The sequence below is a fragment of the Balaenoptera acutorostrata genome, chromosome 20, assembly GCF_949987535.1.
Source record: "Balaenoptera acutorostrata chromosome 20, mBalAcu1.1, whole genome shotgun sequence".
NCBI classification, from domain to species: Eukaryota; Metazoa; Chordata; class Mammalia; order Artiodactyla; family Balaenopteridae; genus Balaenoptera; species Balaenoptera acutorostrata.
Window position 1 is genome coordinate 50,407,618 of NC_080083.1, and position 13,264 is coordinate 50,420,881.

At 41.5% G+C, this 13,264-nt stretch overlaps 1 protein-coding gene across 1 annotated transcript in view; it reads right to left on the minus strand.

The window, feature by feature from the left end:
- The window catches only part of PITPNC1 (phosphatidylinositol transfer protein cytoplasmic 1), a 258,228-nt gene that overhangs the window by 188,724 nt on the left and 56,240 nt on the right, over positions 1 to 13,264 (minus strand). The window lies entirely within an intron of this gene.

The window sequence follows — 13,264 nt, forward strand, 5'->3', positions numbered from 1 at the left end:
CCAGGGCAGCTGAGTTCTCTGTGCAGGAACCCAGGTAAATGCCATCGTCTTGGTCTTTCAAAAGTAACACTCAGGAATTCTGTGCATGGCCAGCATGGTGTATGCTATTTGAGATCACTGGCTCTCAGCCAAGCCATTTTATTCTCCAGGGGACATTTGGTGGCACTGCCTCCAACTTGGTGGCACAGGATACATTCTGGTGATCACACTGGGGAAGGAGGAGAGGATGCCACTGGCATCTGGTGAGTGGAGGCCAGGAATGCCACTAAACACCCTACAATGCACAGGACAGCCCCTCACAACAAAGAATGAGCCAGTCCAGATGTCAATAGTGCTGTGGTTCAAGAAAGCCTCCTCCAGAGGCCAGGAATTTCCGCCAAGAAAATTTAAATTCCAAAAGCCAATTTCCTACTGTCGTCACCAAAAAACATCCTGACGGAGAAGACAAAAGATAATTAATGGGAACTCCTTCCTGAGAAAAAGAGCAACCTTCCCAAGCTTTCTTTGTCCCTGTTTTTGAGAACAGAGTGTCCCTCGTTTTTGCCAAGGCCCCCCCTCTTTTGGACCTCATTCTCGCCGGCCTTCTCAGGAACTTGGCTTCCTCCTCCTCAGCATCTACACCCTCCCTCACCACCTCGCTCTACCTGGTTCAGAGAGGCTGTTTTCCCCTTTTAAAAACATCTCTCACCTACAGAATAACATAAATACCTGTTGAGTCTATACTGATGTAAACAAATAAGTGGATAAATAAATAAATGGAAGAGAAGGGACAAAACATCCTCACAGAAGAATTCCAAGAAATAAACATAGAAGGAATGAAAGAAATAGAAAACCATTAACAGAACATGATGGTAATAATGGCTGCCGGTGAGATCCACTGGTGAATGTTGAAAGTTTTTAAAGGAGAAACAGGTTACTTGCATAGTCTCAAAGCATCTCTCCAAAAGCATTTATTAATCACTGTGGTGGTTTTAACACCCTTAAACAACTTTTTTTTTCATGCCCTCCCTCTACTGGGTAGAGCTTAAACCCCCCCACCTTGAATGTGGGCTGGATTTAGTGACTCACTTCTAATGGATGGAGTAGGTCCCAGGGACAGCTTTCTAGAATATCAAGCTGACCTCTGGCAGTTCTATTCTTAGAGGTCATGGAGATATTTTGACACAATATCCAAATGCACCACACACCTGGCTGTGGCTGGCAGGTGGCTTTGATGCAGAGATAGTGTAGCGTTTACCCTGAGTGACACTAACTTGTAGAGCAAATCTGGTTGGGGTGCGGGCAAAGCAAACCTTATAACATGCCTAAAGCGACAGGTTGGTGTAGTGAAAGAACAATACCTGGTTCCCAAATTCAAAACTGTGTAACAGCCATTCAATCACTGACCACGGCCACTTCAAAAGCCTTGGTGACAACATCCATTAAATTAATACCCCAGTCACTCTGGGTCAGAGTAAATATGAAACAGGTACAACTGAAACCTTTTTCTCACTCGTCCACAGCTCCCTCTCCCCATCTTGTATCTGGAAAGAAATCTGAGGTCAGGAAAAAAAATCTGGATGCCTCAGAGCCCTTTTCAGCTAAAATGGGAACAAAAGCAGGCTCAAGAAGGAATCAAGTGAACCTTAGCACAAGAATGCCAGCTTGTTATTTTGCAAACAGTAGGGTCAAAGCCCTGTATATAGGGAAAACAGTTTGGGGCAGAAAATTAATATTCACTACTGAGACCTATTTGCCATGAGTTGACTCTGGAAGCAAATGGGTGAAAGATGGATCAGGATGAAAGCCTTCATCATCTCCCATCCTACCTCCCACCAACACCAGGGACCACCACTCCCCCCCAGAGCCAGCGAACCCCCAGTGGGGTCCAGCTCAGCCACAGGTGCCAGAAGGCAGGGGCATCTGATTCTCCTTTCCTGTGTCCAGGAGTAAGTTTTTCAAGGGAGGGGGCCGAGGACACTGAATTTGGAAGGGCAAAGGACTGCTGTGAAGAGGGGCACTTGGAGGAGCAGTGAATTGTGTTAAAGGGAATGAGTAAGAAAAGGTGAATGTCTGGCCCTATTCTCTGCTGGGTAAGGCCAGAGTGCCCTGCCTGTATCCCTTTACCAGGTAAGGGTTGCTGTAAAGTGTTGACTGCTAATGGGTCCCATCTGGCCCCCTAGTCTGTAAAATTGCCTTTGGCCTCTGGGAGCATCTCCACCTGGAAGGTTATACCTGCCCTGAGGGAGGCCCATAACCGATCAACGGCTGACATGGGAGAGGGAAACAAAAGGCTGACCCCTGGGCAAGGGGAGACAGAGCTCCCCAGGAACCCAGGTAAAACTCCCCTTTCCCCCACTGCCCTGCCACTCTCCTCACCTCCACCTCCTAGGCCAATATATCATCTCCATGAGAATCCCTCGACTTCTAAACAACCTGACCCAAGACATTGGGAATGAGGCTTCCTTGACGTTTTAGGGGTTTCTGGTAGATGCTGGGAAGAGAATTTCCAGTTCAAGGACTCCAGTGCTCCCTTGAGGACAACTAGGCAGAGAAGACTACGACCCAAGCCCACCGATGCCCCAAGCACCAGAGAGAAAGCTCATGTCCTGGTTCTCCCTTACTCAGATTGGAGAAAGGACATCAGAAGGAGGTGCCCCCCCTCATACCTGGGTGACAGAGCCATGTCCTAAAAAGATCCTACTACAAAAGGCTGATTTTGCTAGTTCCTGGACACTGTGTACTCAAGTTCGGAAAAACTCAACACTGGCAAATCCAATCTCACAGATCACTTATAAGGCAAAAAAAGAGTTATGTTAGCTATCAAGTCTTTTTCAACAAGGTATTTAAAATGGGATTTCACACTGGTGCTAGAATTGAGGCACAGATGATCTTTCCTTGGTGTTTTTCAAGGCTTTTTCCTCTACACCAGATCAGTAGGAAACTCTCTCCTTTACACTCTACTGCCTTCCCTCCTTCTCCTTTCTCACTGCCCTGTGCTCCTCTTTGGGCTTCCTAGGATCACCTCCCCCATTTCTCATCTTAGGGTTGATCTCTGGGGACCACTCTAAGACATGTATACATCCAATAATGTAAAAATCTTAAAATCATAGTTCCAGAGGGCATACTCCCAGTGAATAGCCCAAGAATGCAAAGCATGTGTCTATGACCTAACTAGTTATAATTTGCTAAAGTCCTTGATTCTTGGGCAAAGTAGGTTAAAAGCCAGAGAGTTGTAAAAGAGTGGTCTGAAACAGCCTAAGAACTTTATACAACTCATAACAATGTGCTTCTTTGGTGCAATTTTACGTTAGCTTTAAAATTAGCTTTCATAAATCTTTGCCTGGCCCATTATATTTCAGATGTTGAATTTAGGACAGTGTTCAAAGATTTTTATGGGGCCAGTTCATGGTTTCAATTCCAATTTACCATTTTTCCTTTACTGACTTCCTTTTGGAGTTCACCAGCATATGGGTCCTTAAGGACTAAAAAAAACCAATGAATTAATCAAAGGGAAAATGTTCTGTTTCTCCCGTTTAGAAATTCATTGAAATATAGATGAAGTCCATCCTGAACAGCAGGACGTTCTGAGAAAGCCATCAGCCTAAATGCCTTTATGAATAACTATTATGTTAGAAGCTCAAAAGATCTTATATCTCAGCCAGATGAATAATCAGGCCACTAGGGAACACAGGGAAGAAAATGAATATAATGCAGGTCTATATATTTTTTTCCTCTGCTTGTCTGAACACATAAAATATCTTTTTATTTTTACCACCAAATACACATTCAGGTAGCTTCTCCTGGCATCAGTGATGCTTCTCCACTCTAAGTTAAGGACTTCTGGAGGCTGAATTTGCTTCCTCCGGCCTCCAAAGCACTATGTGAAGTACAAAATCATTACATCATGAAGGCAACATCCTGCTTAACTTGTAAGAACTATTAGTATGGGCTCAGGTAAAGCTGATTCAATATTGCCACAAATGCGTACTGTGGAAATACATGCCACATATTCAATTAAGAAAGTGATTAATCAGTATTGTAACTAAGTATTGAAAGAAAACAAAACTGGGCTTCCCTGGTGGCGCAGTGGTTGGGAATCCGCGTGCCGGTGCGGGGGACACAGGTTCGATCCCTGGTCCGGGAGGATCCCACATGCCACAGAGCAGCTGAGCCCGTGTGCCACAACTACTGAGACTGCTCTCTGGAGCCCGCAAGCCACAACTACTGAAGCCCACACGCCTAGAGCCCGTGCTCTGCAACAAGAGAAGCCACTGCAATGAGAAGCCCGAGCACCGCAATGAAGAGTAGCCCCCGCTCGCCACTACTAGAGAAAGCCCACCTGCAGCAATGAAGACCCAATGCAGCCAAAAATAAATAAATTTAAAAACAAACAAACAAAAAAAAACTAACCCAAATCAAGCTTTCAATTCCCCCTACCTGCCAAACAGAGGTACAAAGAGAAAAATACTATCAGTGTTCATCTCTCCTTAGCTATTATAAACTGTTACTTGCTATGCAAAGGCATTAACAAGTCCAAATTACTACAGGATGCTTATGGTTTTAAAAAACACAAATGCTACATACGATTAGTATATTACTATATATACGTGTGTATATATAAATACAGTCTATGTATTTGCCTATAATTATTTAGTGATCCAACTAGTCTTTTTTCCTTGAAATACGCCATTCAGAAAATACCATTACATCATGTAAATAATTTCCCTGGCTCCACCCCAACTGCATAAAAGCAGTCTTTTTTCCAGTACAACGTGTATTTGGAAAGTGCCTGCTTTGTGGTGTTCTTGTCCAGGTCACCATACTTAATTAAGCACACGACAGAAAAAAAGGAAAAAGAAAGGAAAAATCAAAACTGTAGCTAAGCTCCCTCCTCCCAACTCAGAATCAGCAGAACTCTCCTTGTCAAAGGACCAAACACATGAACCTCAATGATGTGAGCCGCCAACAACACAGTCATCTTTAAATTCAAGCAGTACATTGTGAAAGCAAATGGAACGCTACCCAGGTGAGAAGTGGAAGAGAAGTTCCCCAGGGAACAGTGATGGGCAAAAGGCCAAGGACCAGGTTGAGTGCTGGCTGTGTGACTGATTCTGTGATGACGAGCAAGTTATAACATACTTTGCGGCTTCAGATTCCTCATCTACAGTTAAAACACTGGATTAAATGGTCTAAGGTTCATGCCAGGTCAAAATTCTCAGATTTTTAAGACCACCTCAACACCTGGGCATTGCTGAGACTCCACGACACTGATCCTGACTCCCAAGGCTGCACTGTGGTCGCTGAAAAGAAGATTTTGCTTGTCACTCTCCAAGACAATGGGATGGGTTTGGAGCAAAACAGGAAAGACATGTCCTGTATGATATGCATGTGGTCCCCTTAAGTGAAAGAAAATCACCTATTTCATTAGTTCCCAAAGGATATGGAGTATCTTTATTCTAAGACAGACCAGACTGACTCAGGCACTGCCCCGACAGCTATATATTATCCTGTGCTGTTCTATTGGGACCTATTTATTTGACTCAAGTAGGAAGATTCTAGAAGCATTTTCAAAATGGGAATACAAAATATGTTTTACTTCTAATTTGAGTAATTTGAGAAACCAGTGGCATTTGCTCTTCTCATATACACAGTTTAAAGCAAGAGAGTGAAAGAGTTCTGAGCCCTAGAACAGAAATAAAGGCTAACCCCTGCAGCACAGTGCAGAGGCTGCGAGAATATGCTGGCATCTTAAACTGCTTATCCACCTGTAATGAACAATGGCTATCCAGAGGCTGACAGAGAAAGTATGGAAAATCAATGAGCATTCACTTTGACAGACAATTCTGGGGGCAGAATACCTGCCACCAGGTAATAAATCACTTCATTTAAGTTTATCTTTTCAGCAGTGCACAGTGGATTATACCCATACATCACTTCAGCCCTTCTTTTCTGCCCTGTTGACAAAGGACAAATTGAGAAGGATGGTCGGAAAGCTGGGAGAAAGAAGGGAGGAAAACAGAAGAGCTCTGTTCCTAGCTCTGTGTCGTAAAAGAAATAATGATGATGATGATGATGATGATTCAATTTCATTGTTTTCTAAGCATCAGTTCCATCTGTAAAATCGTATGGCACTTCCTGGATTTACCAATGAAGTGACCACGGGTTGGAAAATAAAGGTAGCTTTTTTCCAGATCCCTTAGGACATACTATATATCTACAGTCTCAACAGCATCTCAAGCACTTGGCTTTTCTAACAATGGGTGAGTTTATGGGTTTCGCTAATGATACTGCTTAGAAGCTGGTACCCTGAGAAGCCTTGCAGCACAGAACTGAATATGGTAAATGGGACTTCAGGTGCAGCAATATGGTGGCAGATTAAGACAATGTGAAAAAAAACCTCCCACTACAAATACTTAAGAATGCTGGGTAAAATATGACCTGAAAAAGAAAGGGAAAAACTGAGTGAAAGCACATGAGTGGATTCTGAGACTGCTTTTGTAATTTACAGACTTGCATTTTAAAACCCAAGTGGACAAAGGAGGTGAAACCATGGGCTGCCATGAGGCAGAGTTGGAACTAAAACACTTGAGGACAGGCAGGAGCCTCAAAGAAGGGCTTCCTCAGTGAGACTGGGGGCGGGGGGGAACTCATACCCTAGAAAAGGGGTCCAAGAGGACAATTTTGTGTGTCCCTGGGCTCTGAGTGAAAAAAAAACACCTCTCCTCTGAAATATGGATATCCAGATCTGAGCCTTGAGCAGAGTAATCCAGGAAGTTCCAAACTAAGAAATTAGCAGAAACACTGGCCCCAAGCCAGTGATACTCCTGAGATCTCTAGAAGAAGCAATGCAAATTGTTCTGGAGGGGGCCTGTTATCAGGTCACAGAAAAAGTAATCCCCACTCAAGATTAGCTTATAAGAAAATTTAAAATTACAATATATCATGAGAAGAAAACAGCAAACACAACAAACAAGATTGTTAGAATTCCAGGAACTTGGGTACTTCCCTGGTGGTCCAGTGGTTAAGAATCCACCTGCCAATGCAGGGGACACAGGTTCAATCCTTGGTCCGGGAAGATCCCACACGCCACGGGAAGATCCCACATGCCACGGAGCAACTAAGCCTGTGCACCACAACTACTGAGCCCACATGCTGCAACTACTGAATCCTGTGTGCCTAGAGCCCATGCTCCACAACAAGAGAAGCCGCTGCAATGAGAAGCCCATGCACCTCAACGAAGAGTAGCCCCCACTCGCCACAACTAGAGAAAGCCCGCACACAGCAATGAAGACCCAGAGCAGCCAAAAAATAAATTAAAAAAAAAAAAAGAATTCCAGGAACTTGGGATAACAAAATTAAAATCTGAAAAAGAGAATACAAAATAAACATGCTTAAAACTATGAAAGACGTAAAAGTAGGAAATAAAACCCTGAGGAAAAAAAATATGAAAAACAGCCAAGTATGAAAATAAGCCAAATAGAACTTCTAGAAATATTATAATCACTGAAATTAAAAAGTCAACAGAAACGTTAAATAGATTAGACACAAGTAAAGAGAGAATTAAGTAAAATGGAAGACAGATTTGAAGAAATTACCAAGGGGCATCACAGAGATAAAAGGGGCATGAAAGAATAGCTCCTGGAATAGGGAGTACAATGAGACTATTCCACACATTTAATGCAAGATCCAGATGATGCAAATAGAGAGACTGTGTTAGTCTGGGTCCTCCAATAAGCAGATGCCAAGAAAGGATGTTGGGAAGAGAAAGAGTGGGAAGGAGAAACCTCAGACCAGAAAGTCATGGCTCAAGGACTCCCCATTTAGAAGAGTCCTATATCCCACAGGATGGGCTAGCACTAGTAGCCATGTCTTACTAAGCCAGCAACCAGGAACAGCCCAGGGGAAGCATGGCTTTTGAGTGAATCCTGAGACATGGCATCTGGGGTCAGTCAACTAGGCTTCCCACAGCTGGAGAGCTGAGAGGCACATTTTCATGGCTGCTGACATGAAGGGGAGCAATATTTTAAAAGATAATAGTTAAGGATTTTCCAGAATTGTAAAAGCCATAAATCTCCCATGTAGAGAATAATAGCAAGTTCTGAGAAGAATAAACCAAAACAAATCTACACATGCTATAGTTAAATGACAGAATATCAAAGGGTATAAAATACCAAAAACAAGGAGAAATTTAAGCTAAATGAAAAGAAAATAAACTGGCAGGGGGGATGACTGGAGTTAATTTTAGACTGCTTTCTAAGAACACACATTTAAGGATAATAAGGCCAGTAGAGGAAAAAGGGAGGAACTGATAAAACTCAATTCAGTAAGAGACAGGAAATGAGAAAAAGAAAGCAAAGGAAAAGTATGGAAAATAGAAAACATGAAATAAGAGAAATAATTTAAAATATCAACTGTTACTATAAATACAAACAGATTAAAATAGCTGGTTAAAAAACTGAGACTGGATTTTTTTCTTTTAATTTAGCCATATGCTATTTACAAGAGGTTCTTGTAAATAAGAACCACTTACTTACTTTACCAGTAAGTAAAACCACTTACCTGTTCTTAGTACTTACACAATTTATTAACCTTTTGCAGATTGATTGATCTCATCAATGAGATGAGATTCCCATTCTCATCTGTAGAATGGGATGATAATGACAGACTTAGTTTTTAATCTATAACATGTTTTTCTTAAAATAACACAAGCAAGTACAGCACAATGTTAACACTTGCGTAATCTTTCTGGTGCATACATGGGTGCGAGTTTCATTACTGTCTGTACATTTTAATCTATTTGAATTGTTTCAAAAATAAAAATGTTTTCACTGTTTAAATCCATAAGCCCAATAACCAAGTAAAAATATAAGACCACAGTAAATGACAATGTTCTTATACACCACTTGGGAGGGCATAGAACTATACACCTTTCCTAGAGAACAATTTTGCAAGATACACCAAAACTTAAAAGATATAGATACTCTTGTGACTTCCCTGGCAGTCCAGTGGTTAAGACTTCGTCTTCCAATGCAGGGGGTGCAGGTTCAATCCCTGGTCAAGGAGCTAAGATCCCACATGCCTCTGGGCCAAAAAACCAAAACATAAAACAGAAGCACTATTGTAACAAATTCAATAAAGACTTTAAAAACGGTCCACATCAAAAAATCTTTAAAAAAATATGTAAATACTCTTTAACCCAGGGATTGAATTCTTGTAATTTATCCCAAGGAATTAATCAGAAATGTGTACAAACATTTGTGTATTAGTTTACACCTGAGTTATGTCTAATGGTGAAAAATTCAAAACAACTTTAATGTTGTTGGGAACTGCTTTAGTAAACTGTAATGCATCTGTATGACAGAATAGTATGCAGTCATTAAAATTCAGGTTAAGGTTATAGAAGATTATTAGTGACAAGTACATATTAATAAGTGAAAAAAGATACAAAGCAGTATGCATAGTATGAGTTTGTTTTAATTTAAAAAAATATGTGTATATATGTACAAAGACAAGGGACCACCAGTGAAGCACTTCTGGATGGTAAAGATTCTGAATGACTTTTTTTTTTATTGTGCTTTTCTCTGTTTTCCAAGTTCTCTGCAGTGAGCATATGGTGCTTTGCAATTAGGGGGGAAAAGCAATCATTACTTCTAAAGTAAGTGGCAATAATTCCAGTTTATACTCTAATGCAGGGGTCCACAAATTATATCCTGCAGGCCAAATCCAGCCTGCCACCCTGCCTGTGAGTTAAGAATGGTTTTACATTTTTAAATCGTTGGGAAAAAAAATCAAAAGAAGAATAGTATTTATAATCTGCCATTCTAATCTAATCTTTGTATTTAACCTTTACAACAACCCTGTGAAGTAGGTACTATGACCCATTTTACAGATGAAGGAACAGAAGCTCCTAGATTGGTCAGGTAAGTAGTCAAAGATCTCCTAGTTACTCAGTCTTTGCTGAAATTCACACCCAAGGAGTCTTACCCCAGACCTTATCCTCTTAAGCTGCTTCCTCCATGTGAAAAGTTCTCCACCACTATAAGGGCAAATGCAGCCAGCACAGTCTGGTGAATTCTCAGGATGGAAGACCACAGTGTTTCAGTGAAGCCTCGTTGGAGAATAAGGCCCTGTTTCTACCATGATGATAGGAAACACTAACTCTGAACTCCAATTAACCAAGATATTATCCTCCTCAAAAGAATTCCATTCTTGGGCTTCCCTGGTGGCACAGTGGTTAAGAATCCACCTGCCAATGCAGGGGACACGGGTTTGATCCCTGGCCCGGGAAGATCCCACATGCCGCGGAGCAACTAAGCCCGTGCACCACAACTACAGAGCCTGCGCTCTAGAGTCCGCGTGCCACAACTATTGAAGCCCCTGTGCCTACAGCCCGTGCTCCGCAACAAGAGAAGCCACCGCAATGAGAAGCCCGCACACCGCAACGAAGAGTAGCCCCTGCTCACCGTGACTAGAGAAAGCCCACGCACAGCAACAAAGACCCAACGCAGCCAAAAATGAAAACAAATAATTAATTAAAAAAAAAAAGAATTCCATTCTTTTCATTAGTAGACCTGTATAACAGAAAATTGTACCCTTTTATTATTATTCTGTTTTGAATTTCATCAATAAAATTTGTGGAAATTTGTTTAGTCTCTCATTATGTAAGCACCTACATAATGTCCTTGATGTTGTGTATTGGCCCACAAAGCCTAAAATATTTACTATGTGACCCTTTACAGAAAATGTCTGCAGACTCCTGTTTAAATTGACAGAGAAAAGCAAGTGGGGAGAAGCAGAAGTCACAGTATTAGTGGAGTCCCCACACCTGGAACCATGGAGTAACCAAGAACCCAAACGGTTCTCTCTCCCAAGCCATTCCACAAGCTCTTAGTCGTTTAGAGACTGTTTCTTTTCTCCTTCTCCTGCTATGTCTATATTTCTTACCCATTACCTCCCACCAAGGGGTGAGCAAAAAAAAGAAAGTAAAACTTAGTTCAGTCAGGTTATTGTTTCTTAGAAACTCTGGGAAAAATTTGTTCAGGGAAAGAGACTTGACTTTTATATCATTTCTGAAGTTAACTTATCAGTGTTTTCTGTTACCAAAAATAACTGAGAATTTGGCCACTCATCCTAAGTATGGGATTGTTCATTCATCCACTTAACAAACCCTAGCATAGCACGCAGATCAGAAGATATATATCAACACAACAAAACATTCTATAATAGAAAGCAGTTTTAAATGACTACAGAAAATGCAAATTAAAACCACAATGAGATACCACCACACCCAGTAAAATATCTATAATCAAAAGGACAGATGATACCAAATATTGGCAAGGATGTGGAGAAAGCAGAACGTAAAATATAAAATGCAACAGCCACTTTGGAAAACAGCCTGGTGGTTTCTTTTAAAGTTAAACATATGACCCAGAAATTCAACTATTAAGTATCCACCCGAGAGGAATGGAAACATGCATCCATACCAAGACTTGTATACAGATGATCGTAGCAGTATTTTCATAATAGCCCCAAACTGGAAACAGCCCAAACGTCCATCAACTGGAACTGGATAAACAAAATGTGGTATATCCACACAATGGAATACTACTCAGCAATAAAAAAGAACCAACTATGATACACTCAACAATATGGATGAACTCAAAAACAGCATGCTGAGGGAGAGAGGCCAGTCTCAAAAGACTGCATATTGTATGATTTTATATGACATTTCTAGAAAAGACAAACTATAGATTCAGAAGCGGATCAATGGATACCTGATATTGGGGTGAGAGCAAGGACTGTCTACAAACAGGCAAGAGAGAGCTTTGTGGGGTGACGGAAAGTACTAAAACTGAACTGTGGTTGCACAAATACATGGATTTACTAAAACTCATCAGTCTACTTATGGGTGAATTTATGGTATGCAAATTAGACCTCAATAAAGCTGTTTTAAAACAAAACTACAGGAGCGAAGGGGCAGATATCTGCTCGAGGTGGAAGAAAGGGTAGGGAAGGCTTTAGAAGAGAGAAATTTTGAGATAATATCCTGATAACGGACATTTAGCTGAGGCAGGGATTTAACAGTGTGCAGGGGCAGGAAGGCATGAAAGCTCAAGTAGGATTTGGGGAGGGAAAAGAAATAGGTGATACTAAAGGGCAAGCTGCACTCAGAGACGGGGGTAAGTGAGAAAACAAGAAGTTGGTAAGAAGTTGGTACTTCACCTCATAGGTCATGGGAAGTCACTACAGACTTTGAAGGGGGCTGAGTGAGTATCACATTTGAGTTTTAGAAAGCTAACTCTGGAGGCAGTGTAAAAAGAAGATGACTTAAGAGATGAGGGGGAAAAAGCAAGAGGCCATGTCCAGGTAAAAGATACAGAACCAACTATTTCGTTTCTAATGAGGTGGTGGGAAAGAAGACAGTTGCTAATCTCAGCAGCTAAGATGCTGGTGTCACTAAAACAAATAAGGACGACAGGAGCAGAAGCAGTTTTGGGGGAAGGTGGTGACATAAATACTGTTTTAGGTTGATTGTGAGGTGCTGTCAAGATATTCAGGTACAAATATCCAGCAAAGAGTTGCAAAACTGGAAAGAGTCTGGGGTTGACGCTGTGGCTTGGGGAATTCTTAGCAAAGAAATAGTCACTGAAACCACTGAGCTGTTAAGATTGCTATGGACTCACATGAACAGCAAAAACTTAGGGCTCAAGATCAAAAAGGCTAATTACAGGGAATTCCCTGGCGGTCCAGTGGTTAGGACTCCTCGCTTCCGCTGCTGGGGGCCTGGGTTTGATCCCTGGTCAGGGAACTAAGATCCCTGCAAGCGTGCAGCCAGAAAAAAAAAAAAAAAAAGGCTAATTACAGAGTCTACCCTGTCATCCACGCAACGACATTAAGAAAATGCTTTTCCTTCTGTTGCTGTTCTTTTTTTTTTTAAGCATTAGAAACGTTTATTTGTCAAAATTTTTTTTTTTTTTTTTAAAGTGAGAAGAGTGGAGTAAAGCAAGGCTAAATTTCAGCTAATGTTGTACCACGATCAGACATAAAAAGACAAAACAAAACAACAACAAACAAAACCCCAATGGTCCTAGCAATTTCAGAAGATTAGCTCCAGTGTCAAAGTCCAGAGCTAACAGAGGAGAGTAGAAGGTTGCTTGCCACTACACATGGTCATTTTAAAGGGAAAGGAGGGGAATTCCCTGGTGGTCCAGTGGTTATGACCCAGCGCTTTGGGGGTGGGGGGAGAAGGTTCATCCCTGGTCAGGGAACTAAGACCCCGCAT